At 40.5% G+C, this 21213-nt stretch overlaps 1 long non-coding RNA gene across 3 annotated transcripts in view; it reads right to left on the bottom strand.

The window, feature by feature from the left end:
* LOC104864258 overlaps positions 1–21213 on the bottom strand; it is a 56678-nt gene that overhangs the window by 1628 nt on the left and 33837 nt on the right. For all 3 annotated transcript variants that reach the window (XR_004518323.1, XR_002025453.2, XR_002025454.2), the window contains one exon: positions 241–292. This is a non-coding gene — a long non-coding RNA (uncharacterized LOC104864258). The remainder of the gene's footprint in view (positions 1–240; positions 293–21213) is intronic.

The raw sequence follows: 21213 nt of genomic DNA, 5'->3' as shown, positions 1-21213 counted from the left end.
TCCTCCCCTCCCCTCTCCTCCCCTCTCTTCTCTTCCTCCGACACCCTCCTCCCTCTCGGGACCACTATCTATTTGCCATATGCCCCTCCATGGCCTGTGACAGCAGGATACCAAGAGGGGAAGCTGCCAAAAAGATCCCTGCATCCTTGGCCCTGATGAAAAGGTGGAGCTCCTCCAATGTATGACTCTGTAGCTACAAAGGGATGTTTGTCTGCTAAGCACCATTGATTCTTTACTTACAGAATGGAAATAAGAGCTCTGACCAGCCATCTCAGAGGACTTTTGGGAGAACCTGAAAGGAAAACAGATTTAAGGGAGAGTTTTGATTGACTCCTTAGACCTTTGGGTCCGTGATTCACAAGCGCTGCTCAGGCCTCCCGCCCCTGGCAAGGTGTTTCTTCACGTTGCCATCCTGATGACCTCTCCACCTAAAACAGAGCAGGGTGGAGCACAGGCTCCAAAGGCAGCTCCTGGGCTCTGATACTTGTCCTCTGTGTGAGCTTAGACACGTTAATTCTCCTCTCTGATTCTCAGTTTCCTCGTTTGAAAGGGGGATGAACAGAGCAAACCCAGAAGGTTGTGGAGATGGTGCAGGAGAAGCCCCGGGCACAGCACTTGAGACTTGTCAGGCCCTGCTGCCACCGTTGTCACCATAAAGGCACATGGCCTGCTCTGGGGTCCCCAGGTGTGCACCTCAGACCTGTGCCAAGGCTTTTAAGGGTCTCATAAACCCAAAACTATTATCGGAATAACAGCACTTTGCCTTCTCCTCTGTGTCAATATCTGGACTGATGGCGTGAGAGCAATCGCAGAGGACCTGTCGGCACCTCGACACCCATCAGGATATTGCGGTGTCAGCTTCCCCTCCTAGCTCTGCACTCCTGGGGCGGGGGAGCGGGGTGCATCCAATAGTGTCGTTTACTGAGTAATAAATATTGTTACTTTTGTTGGGTCTTGACCTTATTTTTATTTGGAAGGACGCCTCACTGACAACGACGGTTATCGTGACAGTTACCGTGATGTGGGCAGATGTTTTCTCGGAAAGGAACAGAGCGAGCCTGACACTTCAAGGAAAATCACTACCAAGGTTGGTCACCAACAATACAATTCAAGCCTTCAAAAGAATTTTTAAAAACTTATATGCACCAGCATGAACTTGTCAGTGCCTCAAGTCTTAACGATTATTTTAATGAAATTGATGGTAATGTTAACGAATGTGATTTTTTATTGTAAAATAAAGTGTGTCAATATTGGGAAGATCTGCATGACTCAGTGAACTAATATTTTCACGATGACTAATTCATGATGGTGCAAAACCATCCAGGGGTAAATGGCTCATTCAAGGTGCAATTATACCAATGGACTGTGTATAATAAAATAAAATAATAAATACAATAAATATGTATAATAAACTATGAAAAATTTATGAGAATGGTTCCAGGTTCCACAGCACAGCTAGTATTTTAGAAATTACCACTTGTCAAGTTTTAGTGTGATATCAAAGAGCAGTATCCACAACTATCTGGAAAAAGTCACTAAAGTATTCACCTTTTATTCAGTTATGCCTGATTGAGGGAAGACTTTACATATGTTTTTTAAAAAGGTGTTGGTAAATCTGCATTTAACAGATTAAGTGCAGAATCATGTATATGAATCAAGTTGTCTTCTATTAAGCCAATGTTAAAGAAATACGTCAAAATGTAAGAAATGCTATTTTCTCAGGGATTTGGGGGAGCATTTCTCTTAAGACCGTACTAATTATATTAGCATATAGTGGGTTTATTTCTGTTATTTTTTTCCATTAAGTTTCTTGGTGCATTTAAAGCAAACAATACATTTACACTCATCACTGGGATCTTGTACCTTTACATGACAGATCTTGGTTCTCATTTTTTCCCCATATCCCTGCCCTCCCTTCACCCCTCCTCCCTTCCTATTGACAAAGACTTTGTTTCCATTTTTTCATTTTTTCACATTTTTTCTTTTCCCTTATTTCCTTTCCCCTTTCCTGCCCACTTCACCTTTAGCCATTTTCTTCTGATTTCATGCTCCCAATTATACCATCTGAGCCTTATTTACACTTTTAGGTTTTTCACACCAGAGAAACTATTCAGTATTTACTCAAGTGTGTCCTGTTTATTTCACTTAAAAGCCTCAATGTGCACCCATTTCCCTATAAATGTCTCTAGTTTCTCATTCTTTATAGCCAAGTAGCATTCTACTTTGTAGAAAAACCACATCTTCTTTATCCAGTCTCAAGTTGATGGGCATTTGGGTTGTTCCCAAGTTTTAGGTATTATGAACTATGCTGCTATCAACATGGGTGCACGGATATTACTGTGGTATGATTCTCTTAATTCTTTTGGGAAGATACCCAGCAGAGGGATAGCTGGGTCGAATGGAACCTCTAATCCCAGTTATTTGAGTCATCTCCATATTGATTTCCGCAGTGGCTGCACCAGTCTGCACTCCCACCAACAGTGGAGAGGGATTGCTTTCTCCCCACTGCCCTGTATTTCTGGTATTTTGAAAATGGATTCAGAATTTAAAATTTTTGTTTTGATTTCTTAGGTGGTACTACTAAATATAATTGCCATAAATAAAACTTATTTATAGTCCTAAATCCTTTTTAAGAGGATAAAGAAGTGCAAGATTAAAACTTCAAAACCTCTGTTGTAATGTTAGAGAAACGAGAGCAGAAGAGTACTGAGAAGCCCTGCCTGCAAGCACAGGAGGTGACAGAGCTCTTGTACATTCTGCTCATCAACCCCCGACAGGAACACCCTGGCAGGCACTGCTCAACTGGCCACACCACATTCTATCAGGGATACTAACAACTGAGCACCACCCCAAAATCCATAACTGTGCCACGGAGCTGTGTGAGAATTATGTCCCAGAAGAACAACAGAAATAAGGCAACTTTTACAAAAGCTGACCTTGGAGTTGAATAAAAATGAAACTTATGAAAGCATAATAGTTGCTTCAAATCTATGACAGGCTATCAGATAAATTTTTTACCAAAGAGACTTATAAAAATAAACCCAAATAAATGTTTTGATACCATGAGATATTTTTTTCTTTTTTCTCCTCATTTCCTACTTTTCTTAGACTAAAGTGTTTTTTTGTTTGTTTGTTTTTTCGTCCTTTTTTTTTCTTTGAGGTTTTCTTTTTCCAGCTTTCTTTTTCCCCTCTCCTCTGCCCTCATTCTTCTCTTTTGTTTCCTCCCTTTCATTGTTTTTCTTGGTTCTGTACCCACAGCATATACCAAAATATTTTTGTTTGTTTTTTTTAACCCCTTACTCACCTTAAAAAGGTGAGTGTGAGAAGGAGAAAGAGAGGAAGAGGAAGAGAAAAGGGAAGGGAAAGGAGAGATGGAGGGGAGAGAAGAAGAAGAAAAAAAATCAGCCATTTTCATCAGTCGTCTGGAATCCAGAAAAAGGTGAGATTCTGGTATAGGAACCAGGCTATCTACTTCCTGCAGAAAGAACAGGAGGGTAAGGCTGAGTCCTGGGCTTCATCAGAGACAAAGAAAACATCACAAAACAGTAAATGTGAATGTTTTACAAGCAATAAAAAAGAAAAAGAATTCTAGAATATTTCAAAGAAGACATTACAGTAAGATTCTTCTTCTAGGAAACAACTGTAAGGAAGTAATCTGAAGACCTAAGATCGGGCATATAATTGTGCGCCGGAATACTTGTCACAACAATGACAAAATAACAAAGAATTGACGTATACCAGACATCCAACAATAAATGTCAAATCACTTAGGTAATAGATTACCGAGCCATCAATAAAAAATACAGAAACAATGGCATGGAGAAATATAACACTAAAATTCTTTAAAATAGATAGAATAAAGATATGCTATGTACAGGAACCTAATAACCTCAATGAATGTAAGCATTATATGCCATAAACATAAGCTAAGATTAATAATATAAACAAGAATAAAAATGAGTTCATTCTCTCATACCAAAAAAATGGGGAAAGAGAATTGGAGGAAGAGGGAGAGAAAGGGAAAAGTATTTAAAATAATAATAATAAAGTGTATTATGTACATGTATTGATTCCCCAAGATGATTCTAAACTGCATGAACTGCAAACATGAACTAATAAAAACTAACCAAAATACCAAATCATTTTTAGTAATTGATTCAATATTTTCACTGAGCTACTGTCCTCTGTATAGCAGGTACTGGACCTTCAGCAACGGGCATAGTTTCTGCCCTTACACACTCTAAAATCAAGGTAATTACACGTAAACAGGTAATTACATAAAAATTAATTACATGTCATTTCATCCCTACTGCAAAAAAGAAACATGAATATCCTCTAAAAGCTATATGGAAACATAAAATATTAAAGACAAATTTTGTTGAGTAGTAAAAGTATATACCTTTGGGATGTTTTATATTCTTCAAATTTCCTAAAATAAGATTGTATTACTCTAAAATCATTTTAAACTTTTGTGATAAATAGTCAAGAAAGATCCTAATGCACATGTTTTCTTATTAATTTCTGACCCTCAGTCTCTCTTCCTTTCTCCTTCTGACCATCATTAAATACCAATGACACCTTCCTTCTCTGATCTACCCAGAAAATCAGAAGTAGCCTCTGTTCCTTCTTCACATAGGGCTGGATGGGCAGACTGTGAGGTGTCAGGCACACGACAGGGCACCAGCCTGGCTGTGGTCCCATGGCGAAGCTCAGTGATGGAACCAGACAGGTAACAGGGCACCAAGCTGAGCAGGTACTCCACGTGCATTGTCTCATTTGTTCCTCACTGTGAATTTGTGAAATAGACCCCATATTAGACCCATTTTACAGATGAGAAAGTTGAGGCTCACTGAGTTTTAAATAATGATGAGCTGTTAGAGAGCTGGAATTCAGATCCTGATTACAAAGGCCAAATTGTAAATAAATCAGCAGGAAGGAAGGGGATGTGTGGGAGAAGTTCAAGCCTAGCTGGGCCAGGTTCACTGCACTGCTGTCTCCTGAGCTAACTCAGAGACCTTGCTAAGGCTGAGCTAACTCGCCTAAGTGCTTAGATGCTGGGTCCAACAGTCTACACCTCCGCCCCTAGTCCATGACTCCTTCGCCTGGCCCAAGAAAAATCACTCTGCCATGTCTGGACAATAAGATATCTCCAAATGTTAAATGTTCCTCCCACGCTCCTCATGGTTCCCTATATAAGCCGGTGAATTTCCTGAATAAAGTGGAAGTGTTCCAAAAACTCCCCAGAGTCTGCCTGGTGATTCCACGCCTTACCCTCCCAGTCTGAGCTCCCAAACCTTGTTCCATGAGTGGGCTCATGGATGACAACAGGGATGGAGCTGTGAAAGAAACCACCTAGGCCCCGCCAGGGAGAGGACCCAACCGAGATATATTATCAGGGAAAGTTTCCTTAAAGAAGCAAACTTAAACTTAAACAAATTAGTTGTTTGAGAAGAGATTTCTAAACCAGGACCTAGAGATTGTTTTTGGGTATCAGAAGCAGTGAGACTCCGGTGAAGATTGAAGGAAGGCAGAAGGGAGGCTAGAGAGTAAGCAAGAAACTGATCATACAGAGCGTTAGCAGCTCACTTAGGACATTGCAGCTTCATCCTGGAAAACACTGGAAATCACTGAGCTATTTTAACCAGGAAAATTTTCCTTTTATAAAATAAAATTCTGATAGATTGTTGGAAAATAGCTTGAAAAGATAAAGAATGAAGCTATACCAGTCGATCAGCAGAAAGATGTGAAAGTCAAAACCAAGCTAAAAGCAAAAGAGAGATAAAAGATGTCAGGTCTCAGAGTTATTTTGGAAGTAAAGCTTAAAGATACAGAAATTGATTGGTTGGTTGGTTGATAGGTTGATTTTAAATGAGATGAGAATTTTTGCATCTATATTCATTAAGGAGATTGGCCTGTAGTTCTCTTTTTTAGTTATATCTTTCCCTGGTTTGGGAATCAAAGTGATACTTCCTTCCAGGAATAAATTTGGAAGTATTGCTTCACTTTCAATTTCATTGAAAAGTCTGTAGAATAATGGCACTATTTATTCTCTAAATGTCTTATAATATTCAGCAGTGAATCCATCAGGACCTGGGTTTTTCTTTGTTGGTAAGTTTGTAACTACATTTTCAATTTCACTGATTGTAATTGGGGTGTTCAAAATGTTTTTATCTTCTTTGTTCAACTTCAATTCAAAGTATCTAGAAATCTGTCCATTTATTCTGTGTTTTCCATTTTGTTAGAGTACAGTTTCTCCTAGTAAGTATTAATGATCCTCTGGATTTCTGTGGGATCTGTTGTGACTTCACCTTTTTCATTCTTGATTGCATGGATCTGAGCCTTTTCTTTCCTTTTTTTGATAAGGTTTGCTAAGGGTTTATCAATTTTATTTAGTCTTTGAAAAAACCAACTCTTCCTCAATAAGATACTAGCAAACAGAATACAGAGGATCATCAAGAAGATCATACATCCTGACCAAGTTGGATTTATTCCAGGGATGCAAGGATGATTCAACATATGTATATCAATAAATGTAATACACTAGATTAACAAAGTCAAGGACAAGAACCACATGATCCTCTCGATAGATGCAGAAAAAGCATTTGACAAAATTCAATGCCCATTCACGATAAAAGCTCTGCAAAAATTGGAATAGATGGTCTATATCTCAACTTAATAAAGGCTATCTATGAAAAACCAACAGCCAACATCATATTAAATGGCCAAAAACTGAAAACCTTCACGTTAAAATCAGGAATAACACAAGGATGCCCACTATCACCACTCCTCTTTGATATAGTTCTGGAAACATTCGCCATAGCAATTAGACAAGAGAAAGAAATTAAAGCAATAAAGATAGGAAAGGAAGAAGTTAAACTGTCATTATTTGCTGATCATATGATACTGTACATTGAAGACCCAAAAAACTCCACCGAAAGACTTCTTGACTTAATAGACACTTTTAGCAGAGTAGCTGGATACAAGGTCAACGCCCAAAAATCAGCAGCTTTCTTGTACACAAATAACAGATGCACTAAACGAGAAATTAGGGAAACAGTTCCTTTCACAATAGCACCCAAAAAAATGAAGTATCTTGGAATCAATCTAATAAAAGAAGCAAAAGACCTCTACACTGAAAACTACAGCACTCTGAAAAAAGAGATCGAAGAGGATATAAGAAAATGGAAAGGTATCCCCTGCTGCTGGGTAGGAAGAATCAACATAGCTAAAATGGCCATACTACCAAAACTGCTCTACAGATTCAATGCAATGCCAATTGAAATTCCAACACAATATTTCACAGAACTAGAAAAAAGAATCCAAAAATTCATTTGGAACCATAAGAGACCTAGAATAGCAAAAGCCATCCTAGGAAACAGGCACAAGGCAGTGGGTATAATAATTCCCAATCTGAAACTATACTACAAAGCCACTGTGATAAAAACAGCATGGTACTGACAAACAAACACACCTGAGGATCAGTGGAAAAGACTGGAAGATACAGAAACAACTCCAGATGTACTCAGCTACCTCATCTTCGACAAAGGAGCTGACCATCCTCAATGGTGGAAAGATAGCCTCTTTAATAAATGGTGTTGGATAAAGTGGATCTCAATCTGCCAAAGATTAAAACTAGACCCTTATCTTTCACCATGCACTAAATTAAAATCAAAGTGTATTAAAGATCTAAACATTAAAATAGAAACACGAAACTTGCTGGAAGATAAATTAGGCAGAACTCTGGAAGACATTGGCATAGGAAAAGACTTTGCGAACAAGTCCTCAGTAGCATGGGAACCAGCAGAAAGAATCAACAACTGGGACCTCATCTTATTAAAAAGCTTCTGCACTGCAAAAGAAACCATCAACAGAACTAAGAGACACATACAATGTGGGAAAAAAATTTTACCAGCTGCTCCTCAGACAAAGTACTATTATCTAGAATACATAAAGAACTGAAAATAATCACCCCCACCAAATATAAAGACCCAATTCAAAAATGGGCATATGAAATGAACAGACATTTCTCAGACAAAGAAGTAAAAGCAACAAGTAAATATATGAAAAAATGTTCCACATCACTGGTCATTCGAGAGATGCAGATGAAAACAACACTGTGATTCCACCTCACCCCACAAAGAATGGCTGCAATCAAGAAATCACACAATAACAAATGTTGGCGGGGTTGTGAGGAAAAAGGAACCTTTCTCCATTGTTGGTGGGAGTGCAGACTGGTGCAACCACTACAGTAATCAATATGGAGATACCTCAAAGAGCTGGGACTAGAGGTTCCATTTGACTCAGACATCCCTCTGCTGGGTAACTTTCCAAAGGAATTAAAAGAATCATGTCACAGTGATGTATGCACACCTATGTTTATAGCAGCACCGTTTGTAATAGCTAAAACTTGAAAAAAGCCCATTTGCCCATCAGTTGGAGACTGGATGAAGATGTGGTTTTTGTATAAAATGGAATACTACTCAGGAATTAGAGTCATTCATAGGAAAATGGATACATATTGAGGATATACTCCTAAGTGAAATAAATAAGTCACATGTGTGTAAATACCGAATAGTCTCTCTGGTGGGAAAAACTATAATAGTACACAAGATCCTAAGGGTATAATTAATAGTGTGAAATAAGAAGAAAAGGGCTAAAGGTGTAGGGAAAGTGGGAAGGGTAGGGGAAAGGGAACAAGGGAAAAGAAAAAAATATGAAAAAATGGAAATAAAGTGTTTGTAAATGGGGAAGGGAGGAGGGGGTGAAGGGAGGGCAGGGACAAGGGGAAAAAATGAGAACCAAGGCCTGTCATGTAAAGGTACAAGATCCCAATGATGAATGTACTGTACTGTATACCTAAAATATTCCAATAAACTCAATAAAAAGAAAAAATAAAAACAATAAAATGAGATGAGAGAAATGCAGTCAGGATGCCAGGATGATTCTCAAAATTTTTGCCAATGAAACACCAAGAGACAGACAAGGGAGGTGGCTGCTATTCATGGAGATAAACTCATTTTAGCACACGCTGGATTTGAAGTGCCCTTGTAACACTTAGGCAGCAAAGGTAAAAAGGGAGATGGAGTAGTCCAAAGCTGATCTGAGTCCACCCAGGTGATGACTGAGCCTTGGAAATGTTTGTACTCCCTTAGGAGAAGACCAGAGGCTTAGGGTAAAACCTGGAGAACACCAACAGGTGATGGCTGGGCAAAAAAAAAATAATAATAATAAGACTAGAAGAAAGTAAACAGACCGGGGGAATGAGCAGCAGCCAGAGAAGTGGAAAGTAAAGCACTTACAGAGGAACAGTGTGGTGTTACGCTAACCTGTAAATAGAATGATTCCAGGAAGTAGAAGTAGTCAGCGGGCAAAGAGGCGCTGCTGAATATCAAACACAGAAGTTATTGGTCGCCTTTGGGAAGCCGGCTTTGGTGGAAAGGCAAGGGCAGAGGTCCAACTGCAGGGCAGCTGGCCAATAGGCAAACAAGAGGGAAGAAGTCGAGAGAAACCCAGAGGCACTGGGAAGCTTCACTGAGGAAGGAGAGGGTGGGGTGGCAGCAGGTAGATATTGGCTCCTTCCCACCTCATGTTTATCACAATTTGAATAGATGAGCGACACCGATTTCTCTTCACATGCACTACAATGAATAAATGCTATTACTATTAATCAAGGACTACTGAACTTGAAAATCACCTGATTTCTCCAAGAAGATGCCAAAACAAAGATTACAGAGAAGCTCACGTTTGATTTGGGTGCTGAGGAGGCTATAATTAACCTTCTGATTCTATAAAGTAATGAGAGTTACTGTTACTTTGACATAACAGCAGCTGACTGATTATGTGCTATGTGCTGTGTGCTGTTCTAAAGACCATGAAATAAATCATTATCCCCATTTAATAGATGTAGAACTGAGACACAGAGAGTTAAAGTAACTTGTCCATATCGACAGGGCAATAGGCACCGGGGCAGAGGTTCTTAATGGTGTTGCGCCCTGACTTTTCCTGGGGACAGAGAACAAAAACAAATTGAAAGGATCTGGGGCAGAAGAGATGAAATAATTCTGATGCTGTCAGCGCACTTCCATCCAAAAAACTTCTGGCATGAAGGGAGAACAAATTGGCCTGCAGATTTGTCACTTCCTTTTCCCAAGCGCTTGAAAACAGGCAATGCTATGCTCTAGGCCCTGCTGGCACCAACCACATAAATATATTCATTGAAATTTTGAAAGTGGAAACAAGGACTGAAATGTATAATGGATGTTGGGAAATGGGAAGAAAGTGTTCACGTGGGAAGGGGAACAGGGAGGAGGGAGGGAGAAGGGAAGGGAGGAACAAGAAAAAAAGTGAAAGTAGAAGGAAAAATGGAAACAGAACTTTTGTACCTAGGGAGGGTGGGGGCTTGAGTGGGGAGATGGGATAAAATAAAATAAAATTTAGTTTTGAAAAAAGAAATTTTAGATGTATGAAGGCTGGAGAAGAGTGGTAAATTGGATTCCCCAGAGCAGTACTGAAGAGCAGAAAGCAAAAAGTCCTTCCTGTCAAGGGCTTCCCAATCTGATTTCATATCTGACAGCTTTGCACAGTTCTCTCCAAGCCTTCATACTTATTCTCTCCCTCACCATGGGGAGCCTAAGGTGGCCAAGGAGGAGTTAGGAACCCTGGATCTTTGCACACATCCTGTTCCCTCTTCTTGGAACATTCTCTCTTCTGTCCATTTGTTTAATGTCACTGTTTAGTCACCTGCTTATCATTTTCTATGTTTTGTTCTACTAGGTTAAAGAAAAGAAGAATGGAGTTTCAAATACACATCTTTCTTTGGTTCTGGACTAACTGAGATGATGATCTTGTCTCTCCTTAAAGGGAATAAACACCAATATCATCCTTTCTTGGCTGCTTGGGCATACCAGAAATACTGGATAGTGAAATCCAACCTACTTAGAAGTTTATGAGCCTTGGAACAGTCAGATGCAGTCATGGGTAGATTCACTGTAATTGTTAAGGAATAAGAGCTTGATGACAAGAATTAGATATTGCACAATTATAGGAGAGACTTGGCGAGTCACATTTTGAAATGGATATTTGAAGGATCAGAAAAGGATCCACGCACACACAGCCACCAAAGCAGGATCACAGAGGGGAAGTACATGAAGAGGAAACCATTACCTCTGAGAGGCTCCCACCCCTGGGGACCCACAGGTGAGATGGGAGGTCTGGAGCACTAGTCCTCAAGGAGGTGATCTGGATGAGCTTGGACCTACCAGATACCTGATCACAGTGACCTTAGAAGTAGCCACAAATGCTATTTCACTTCTGCCTTCCAAATCCTATACAGGTTCCCCTATTATACAACTCTGACCTAGGACTTAATAGAAACTCTACACAGTTCCCGACTAGATCAGCCTGACCCAGCAAAATTCAGCAATTCCCATGAGAAGCAGAAGGCAAACTAAGTGGGGCTAACTAACGTGGGGAGGGATGTCCAAGTTCTAGTCACCTTGGACTCCTCCTGCGTTCCACACACCCAGTTTTCCACCACATGCCGTAGCTTTCGTCTCCATAGTGCCGTGCTCATGTGTCCTCTCTTCTCGCTCCCTGTGGTCCTCACTCTGGTCCAGACTCTTCCGCCTTCTTGTCTTGAAGGCTGCTCCACTCACCCTGCTCTGTCTGGCCTAAGAACTTTTTCACCTGACATTTCTTCTTTGTGGAATGCTGTTCCCCACCCTTGTACTTCAGCCCACAGTTTAAATGTCACTTCTTTCTGGAAGAATTTTTGGACCCCTTCAGAAATCTGAGTTGGGTATCATAAGGATGTGCTTCTCTATTCTAGTGCTTAACACACTTCAGATCTTAATATCTGCATTCCTTCCCAGCCCCACTAACAGCACCTGCTACATAGGAGCTCAATAATTGTTAGACAGTTGACAGAATGTTGTGGATGGCTAAGTCCATTACCAGCTTGTCTCCTCTCAGATGTCTTCCATTATTTGTAATGAAGTTTTCTTTTGGAAAATCTGACCATCTTCAGTGGTTTACCTTTGCCAGTGGGAAAAATGTAAAATTTTTATCTGTGCATTCAAAAGCCACCACAAATAGTCTCAGACTATTTTCTCTAAACATCTCTGAATATTCTTTTACATCAACCACCTACACACCAACCAAATTTACCTATGGGTCATTCCCTGAAGAAGAGTAATTATCTGTTATCATTTCTAAAGCACAACTTTTTTGGTGCTGGGAATTGAACACAGGGCCCCTCTCTCTCATGCTAAGCCCATGCTCTATCATGGAGCTACACCTTTAGACCCAATATATACATAATATATATATATATATATATATATATATATATTATTTTCAAACACTTCACTAAACATGATGGCTTCTATACAGTTCATTTGTAATGAAATCCTAAGCTATAAAAGTTTATCTTGAGTAAAGGTCCTCATCTCTTTTTAAAGAAAAGAAAACCAGAGTTCAGAAAGTCATTTGCCCAAGTCACACAGTTACCAGGTAATGAAATCAGTCTGTAAGCTGATATATTATCAGACTCCAGTCAAGATTCTAACCACTTTCCCATACCACATCCTCCTGTCAGAAGTTCTCAGTAATTATTGAATTAATTAACTAATTTTTGACTGATAATTTACTGTATCCTGACCATTTTGTATAGTTTATCTTATTTGAATTCTTAAAACAGCTTTCTAAGGAAAGAACTATTATTTTTCCCAGATGACACATTTTTTAGAGTGTGAGTCTAAGAAATTAAGAAACATAGTTCTCACAGTTCTAACATAAAATCAGGAATTGAACTCTGGTCTGTTTGCCTCCAGAGCTGGTGCGGCATGGCTTGTAGTCAGAATCACAAACTTCTGGGGCTGGAGTGGACCCATCTGATGTCTTGGAGCCTTCACTTGATCAATAAGAACAATTCCCAGGGAAGCTAAGTGGCAATCCCTACTGGTGGTATACTGGAAATGCAATTTGTTATCACTTGTGTTAACATTATAAAATATATCTCTTTCCCTGACCAGAAATTGATTCTAGGCCATGGCATGAGAGCCACATCTTACCTATTGGACAGTGGGGCGTATATTCTGCCTACTCTGTTTTCGCTTATACCATACCCTCTGCCTATTAAAACTCAACTTTGCTCTGCTGGTCCCGAGAACATTTACTTCCTGTTTTCTAAGAATATCAAGAATTGTGAGTCATAGAAGTATTGCATCTACCTTCCAGGAGCTTCAAAACAAATAGTGACATTACTGATAGGAACAGAGCAGCCATTGGACAAAATTCCATAAAAACAAGTTCTCAAAACTTTCCATTCGTGCAAGTGCTGAAGCCAATGAGTCCCAAAAGCCAAATGTTTATCCTGGTTATATTCAAGGGAAAATTGTCACCTTCCTGGAGGAGATAGAATTTTTTTTTTTTTCGATACTGGGGGATCCAACTCAGGAACATTCTCCTACAAGGGAGGCTTGACACCACTGAGCTAAATCCCTAGCCTGAGGAAATAAGAGTTTTGTTTTGTTTTGTTTTGCTTTGCTTTGCTTTGTTTTTTGGTACCGGGGATCAAACTTGGGTCCTTGCACTTTTGAGGCAGATACCGGAACCACTGAGCTAAATTCCCGGCCCCTAGGAAATAGACTTTTTAGAAGAAATGGTTAGCTGCAAGAGCTAGTGTGTCTCTCTAAATCTAGGCTCTGGTAACACTCTGCTGATTCTGGACTCATGTCTTAAGAATGGCGCCTTCAACTTTCTGTTTTTGCTTTGCTTTTGGAACTCTGCCACCATGTCGTTAAGGAAACCCAAGGCCTATGGAAAAGCCATTCTGGAGAGGCCCTATGGACAGGAACTGAAGTCCCTGACTCAGCCCCGGTGCTGACTTGTCAATGGCTGACACTGGGTTTTCCATCCCCTGGTCAAGGAACCTCAGCTGATGTTACATGGAGCAGAGCCAAACCCTCCCTGCCAACCCCTGCCTAAATTCTAGATTACCAGTGAACAAATGGTTGCTACTATTTTCAAGACAATAAAGCTTGAAGCAGTTTGGTATATATAATAGATATCAGAAATAGAGGGAAATAAGAATTGAAGAAGGTTCCTTCCAATTATAGTTCTTTGTTCTGTATTATGAAGAATGTCACAATTACTTCATAGGGTTTCTCTGAGTGAAATAGTGAAAGTAAGGCACTTTGCACAGTGTTGGGTATTTAATAAGCCCTCAAAAATGTTATGTATTATAGTTGGTATATTAGGCTTTAGAAAAAAGGATGAAAGAAAACTATTTCAAGAGTCCAAAGGTAATCATTTGAACTAGGTTGGCTACAGTAGTAATAAAGTGGGTAGATTTGCTAGCCATGGGCAGTCATAACTGATACATTCAGCAACTGAAGGCAAAGCAAAATCCGAGGACAACTTCAAGGTTTCTGGCCTTAGAACTGAATCAACAAGCACGGTAGACAACTGCTGAATTTGCTTTCCAGCATCTTGTCATCAGGTGATTTTTTTTTTTACTCCAATTTACTTCTGAGAAATCAATCTTCTTCCATTCATGAACCATTTAACTTGAGTATGGCCTGGCTGCCTACTCGGCCTCCCAAGGTTGAACTCATTATCCAGACCTGAACCCATCTCCCAGACGAGTGGATCTAGGATTGGCACCCGACACAGCCAGTCAGAGCCAACCAGACTCAGTTTTAGGGCTTCTTATACGTTTAAGTTTGGAAGAGCATCTCTATTTACTTTGAAGCTCTTATAGCCAGGGCACATTTAAACACTGAGCCATCCTAGTGTGTGGAAGAGGGAACCAGAAAGCGGTGGCATTGTTTGAACTCTAGATCACACTATAGCTGAGGGACAGTAGCACACTGTCCAGTCATACAAGCCAAAGAATTTTGTTTTTCTCTCTTTATAATTAACCTAAGCCACTTTGATTTGGAATTTACAGGAGGCCAAACTAAGGCATTAGCTAAGGAAAACTGAAAAAGTAAAGCACAGTCAAAAATTAGCTATTCCCCTTCTGGTATCTTTCCGAAAGAGTTACAGACATCTTATTACATGTACACCCACATTTACAGCAGCACAATCCATAAATAGTTAAATCTTGGAACCAACTACTCATCAACAGATGAACAGATGAAATATGTGGTATTTATACACAGTGCAGTACTATTCTGTCTCAAAAAAAAGAATAATCTTGAATGGGAAAATGGTTGCAACTTCAGACCATAATGTTATGTGAATTAAATCAGGAACAAACTTAAATATCACAAGGTTTCTCTTACATGAGAAACCCAAAATATAATCAAAGAGCAAAATAAAAGATATAGATCAGAGAAACTGGGGAAATAGATCTTTTGCAAATGGAAGGGGACCCAGAGATGGAGGAAGGGGAAAGGTGATGAAAACAGAATTAAAATGTCTCATGTCAGCAACTTCCCATGAGAAATATAATCACTATTCACTGAAAATGTGAACTAATAAAAATAAAAATTGAAAACAGATTTTAGAACACATAACAATAGATGTGATCAAGCACAATAATGCATGTATGGAAACACCACAGTGAACCCATTAATATGGACAATTAATATGCAGTAATCATTATAATTTGAAAAACTAGGGAAATGAAAAGAAATCTGGAGTTTACTTCACCATTTTTCACCAATATTAATTTTCTGGTTTTGATAAATGTAGCATGGTTTTGTAAACTGTTAGCATGAAATTGGATGGGGGTATTACAACTTTTGTCTTATCTTTGTAACACTTCCACAAATCTAATATGATAGTAAAGTGAAAATTTTTTAACATTAAAAAAAAATAGGTGACAAGTTTATTTTTTGCAAAAAGCACAGTCACTTTAATAGTCATCTGAGAAGTATGTCACATCATAATGCAACGCTATTGCATATCCACTGGAATGAGTAAAATGAAAAAAAAATTAAAAGACAATTTCAAGCATTGGCAAGGATGTGGATCAACTGGAGCTCTCTTGTATGCTCTCAGGAGTGTAAATGTATGCAGTCGCTCTGGAAAACTGAGCGGCACTGTCAGTTTATTACTCGCAGCATACGTGTATGCTGTGATCTAACCGGAAACTACCTGATTGTATACACAGAAGCACCAGAAGACGTGGACAGAAATATCCATAAAAGCTCTCTTTGTAAGATCTCAAACGGAAAACTATTCAAACTCTCTAACCACAGAAAAAACTGCAGCATACTTTCACAATGCAATACTATACAGCAATGTAAATCAATAAACCGTAAAGCTCAAAACCAGGCAGAATGGGACAGGGGAATTACCTCAACGGTTCCTCCACCTGCCTCACAAGCACAACGTTTGATCCCCAGAACCAAAAAACAAAAAACCAGGCAGAACAAATCTACAGTGCTGTAGGTCAGGATACTGATTAGCCGTAGGAAGGGTAATTTGTGTAAGAAACAAGAGAGGGGTTTGGGGTATGCTGGTAATTTTCTATTTCTTAATCTGAATTCTGACTACACAGGTGTGATCATTTCATAAAATTTCACTTACAATTTCTGCGCTTTTCTGTATATTTCTTATATTCCAGTAAAGCTTCAAAAGCCCAACATAAAGTAATGGAGTGAATTTGGAATGGAGGCTAAAGACCTGGCTAGAGTAAAATTACTAGATGTATGTCTGGTATTACCAAATCTTGGGCTGCTAGAAATGGGGAGGACTAATTAGCCTACAGGGGGTGATCTTCACTTAATAAGAGATGCCTCTTCTGCATGTTGGGGTGCCCAGTGCTGAGCCTTCCTGCCAATCCAGTGAAGTTGTTGTCCTACAATACGGAACAGTAAGTCTTCCTTTGGTGATCTGATAAGCTAGTCTCTCTGACAGGATTCGGGATCATTTTAGAGGTATTCATTCAGTGATTTTAAGAGAGTCTGGCCAAAAAAAGACAAAGGCGCTGGTATCTTCATGCAAGGTATGAAAGCTCTCCAGGCAAATCACGCTGCCTCTTGAGAATAGGGAACTTCATTTAGTCACCTGTAGAATTAATAGACTAAAGGAAGCAAAGAAGGCTGTGTGATTCCAAGATGGGATCCTAAATTCTGATTTCTTTGCATCATTTTCAGCATCATTGTCTCTCCGGTAGAGTCAGTCAGTCTTACTTCCTCTCTCCTTTAGAGTCCCAGGAGGCTCTCGTCGCCCTGTTTAATGCCTTAGAACCAGCCTTCCATCAATGAGTCAGAAGTGTTCTCCTACATGCAAATCTGACCGTGCCATTCTCCTGCCTAGACCCTCTCGTGGATCGTCCATGTTATGGTTTAAGTACAAAGACTCATATTTTGGTCTTGATCCTCAATACAGCAATGTTCGGAAGCGGGGCCTAGAGGGGTGATTAGGTCAAGAGGTGATTAGCCTCCGTCTACAGCTGAAGGGGCTACTTCGAGGTGGGGTCCAGTTGGAGGAAGTGGGTCTCTGGGGACGTGCCCTTGGGAACGGTATCTGCTCTCTGGTCCCCTTTCTCGCCGCTCTCTTTGTCTCTCCTCCTCTTGGCTGCCATGAAGTGAGCAACTTTCTTCCCGCTTGTCCTTCCAACATGATGTTTGTCCTTTGACATGGACCTAAAAGCATCGGAGCCAGCTGACCATGAACTGAAACCTCTGCAATCAGGAGCCAGAATAAGTGTTTCCTTCCTTAAGTTTAGTTATGCTAGTTATTTTGTCACAGTGAAAGAAAGCTAATACACTCTATTTTGGGTTTCAGTCCAAACTGGATCAATCACAAAGCACAAAGCACAAGGCTCCAAGGTCCAGCCCTGGACTGCCTCTGGCCTCAGTGTCACTCACAATCCGACCATGGTTGCTGTGTCAGACTTCCCAGACTTCACGCAGGTTACTGAATGTGGAAGCCGAGTCACACCTCTGTACCTGTAGCCCAAACACTTTTCCTGAATGTCTATCTCTTGAATATTTATTTGTCTTTTAAAAGACACACCACTTCTGAGAAGCCTTCTCTGCCAGCCCCACGCCTTTCTTCTATTTTGATCTTGTGCTTCTTTTCACTGTACACGTTACATCACACTGTATGTATTCCTATGTGTATATCTTCCTTACGAAGCATCTTCCACATGCTCAAAAGCTTATGCATCTATGTCACCATTTCTTACAGTGGTATTTGGTAGGTGTAAGTTCTCAATACGGTTTTGATAAATAGACCCCTAAAAGTGTAAATCCACGTGTCGTCATTAACTATATTTTCAGGAGACTTTCTTATCATCATTATTATGTACACACATCACACATTATTTAGCTGCTATAACAATTTGCATAAAACTCTATAGCTGCTTTAGGAAGGATGCTACTCACGTGATCCTTATAATAGGGAGCCTGGTAGAATGGCCTCTCTGAAGGCCCCAGACCTACACACAAATGAACACAGATGTGTTCAAGACAAGGAAGAATATATAAATAGATCTCCTCCTCCTCCTCGTCCTCCTCTTCCTTTTCCTTCCTTCTGAAGTACTAGGGATCAACTTAGAGCCTTGCACATGTTAGGCAAGTGTTCTGCCACTGACCCTGAGCTACATTCCCAGGCCCCACTCAGCTGCTCAGGCTTACCTGGAAATTACGACCCTCCAATTTCAACCTCCCAAATAGCTGGAGTTATAGGCAAATGCCTCCACATCCAGCAAAGATCCTCTTAATATTTATTTCTATAAGCTTCTTAAAAATTGCTTTTATGCCTTTATAATGCAGTTAATAGTGTAATAGAGTAAATGTGTAAGTTATAAATAAGTAAATAAATACATATCGTGGGATAGTGCTTAAAATTTGACTGATAATGTACATGATGAAAAATGTTTGGAGAACACATGGGGCTCCATGTCCCTGTACTCTACCAGCCAAGTTACAGGGAAAATATTTCATAATTTGGTAACATTTGTCTGGTTGGGTTAAGTGCCTGAGCTCCATTCTGGTCTCCTGTTCCTTTATCAGTCTCCCAATTACTAGGAGCAACTAGTAGCATAGTTGCACATATGGAGTGCTGCTTTGTGCCCCATGCTATGCTAAACATCTCTGTTCCTTATCTCGTCCAATTTTCACAACTCTATGAGACACGTTCTATTATCCCTGATCTACAAATGAAGAAACTAGAGCGAAACAGTGCCCAAGTCCCCAGTTGCCCAAGAGGTAGAGTCAGGTCTTATCCTGTGTAAGAGGTCCTTGAACGAGAGCAGGGAGTTGAAGGGCAGTTCTAGACTCAGACACAGCCTCTGGCACACATTGGGAGAGCTGTGCAGCAGTACTCTGTCTACTTAGAGACCCCTGATGCATTGTTTTATGTGTAGCTCAAACCTGCAATGGTCCTTCCAGCAAGACAAAACAGAAGAGGCTGCGCATGAGATGCCGCCTCTCAGAAGGAGGTTACATGTCTCACGGTACCAGCGGGAAACTGCTCTGATAAACAGCACAATTCGTCACCATCACTACTGCTGCCAGTTCTTTCATCATGGAAAAATGCCCAAAGCCATGAAGCAGTAAGTACATCAGTGTTTCAAGTGAGTCTCCAATAAAAAGTGCAGTAAACCAGTGTGTCTTGCCTTCTGATGGCATGACCTCACCAGATTGTTTATTTGAAGAGAGCCACTGAAAGAAGGCAGAGAGGGCCGAAAGATTCTTCAAACCAGGCAGTGAAACAAACACCAGAGCAGCAGGATGGCTCTACTACTGCTTCTCTAGGGACTCAGCAACGGTCCTGGGTGTTGCTTTCCATGGCCCCATGCACCCCTCCATGCCCCCCAAGACTTCTCTATGGATCCTGATCCCCGGGAACACACTATTCAAGTCTTGCCCTCCTGCCTGATATCTGCATGTGTATTGCACATTGTAGGGAAGCTGTCCCATCCTCCAGCTGCCTGTGTAACTGCAAGCCACTCCGCCCCCCTCCATTCCCTTAGTGGGGAGAGAGGAAGTTGGTGATTCCAGGATTGTGTTGATGAAACAGCAACTTGGAGAAGGTCATCCCATGATGGGAATAACAACGGAGCTCAAGTTCGGTGTCCGTCCACATGCATCACCGTATTCAGAACCCGCCTTGGGTGCTAGAGGAGTGTCAGGTTCGCAGTGTGCTTGAAGAGCTTAGCTAAGTCTTAGTGATCTCTTTCCTTCCCGATTCTCTTTGAGCATTGCGGTCTGGCTAGGGGTGGAGCAGCTGCTTCTCAGGCACTCAAGTAGGGGCTGGTTTATTTCCAAAGCACAGGGTAGAAGCCAGACAACCAATCTAGGGTACCCTGTCCTGGTTCCAGCAGAGTTAAAGTAGCATCCAGTTTCCACTGAGAAGATCCCAGGCTGAGTGACTGCAGGAAAGCCTGGAATAAATGCAGATTATCAAAGCAGAAAGACCTCCTAGCATGGGTGATGAAAATGATGATGGAGGTGATGCTTGACAATGACAATATCAATAGTAGCTGGCATACTGAAACGACTGTAAGTCAGGGACCGTGATAAGCATTTGACATGCTTTGGCTTCTTTAACCTAACCTAATATTACTGCTATCACATTTCTACATTTGTGGAAATAGAGGCACAGTGTGATCAGCTCAGTTACCCTAAGTGTACAGCTTGAAGGCAAAAGAGCTTAAAGTCCAATGTCTGAATTTAAGGATATTTTTTAAAATAGCAGAAACATCTTTTTCTAACTGCAATCTGACCTAATACCCAAATGCCTAGATGCCAGTCTTTAAAACAGGAGAAACCAGAAATTACTCAGGTTAGAGTTGAGAAAGGCAGGAGGAAAGGATGCTGAAGCCCCATGCCCTTAGTCACCCCTGGTCCGGAAAGGGAGCTTCTACGGAGCTTCTGTGGATAGAATCCACTGCTCTCTATCATCACCACCTCCTTACTTTTAAAAATAATTTTAGAATGAATATGACATGTTGAGACACCGATGTCAGATGTACCACTGCTGCATGAAACCATATGAAGTTTATTTTCATTTACAGAAACTTTAGAAACTGACAAATCCTATCTATGGTGTCAGAGGATGCAGAAGTGACTATTGCTGGAAAGTCTTCAAGAAGACTGTCAGCCGAGCATGGTGGCGCACTCTGGTAATCCCAGCACATGGGAGGCTGAGGCAGGAGGATCACTGTGAGTTCAAGACGAGCCTGGGCTACACAATAAATTCCAGGTCAGTCTCACTACATAAGTGAGATCCTGTCCCAAAAAACCAAAA

Source organism: Fukomys damarensis, unplaced genomic scaffold (genome assembly GCF_012274545.1).
Source record: "Fukomys damarensis isolate Sample0158 unplaced genomic scaffold, DMR_v1.0_HiC HiC_scaffold_3, whole genome shotgun sequence".
NCBI classification, from domain to species: Eukaryota; Metazoa; Chordata; class Mammalia; order Rodentia; family Bathyergidae; genus Fukomys; species Fukomys damarensis.
This window is presented reverse-complemented; position numbering and strand designations above follow the sequence as displayed.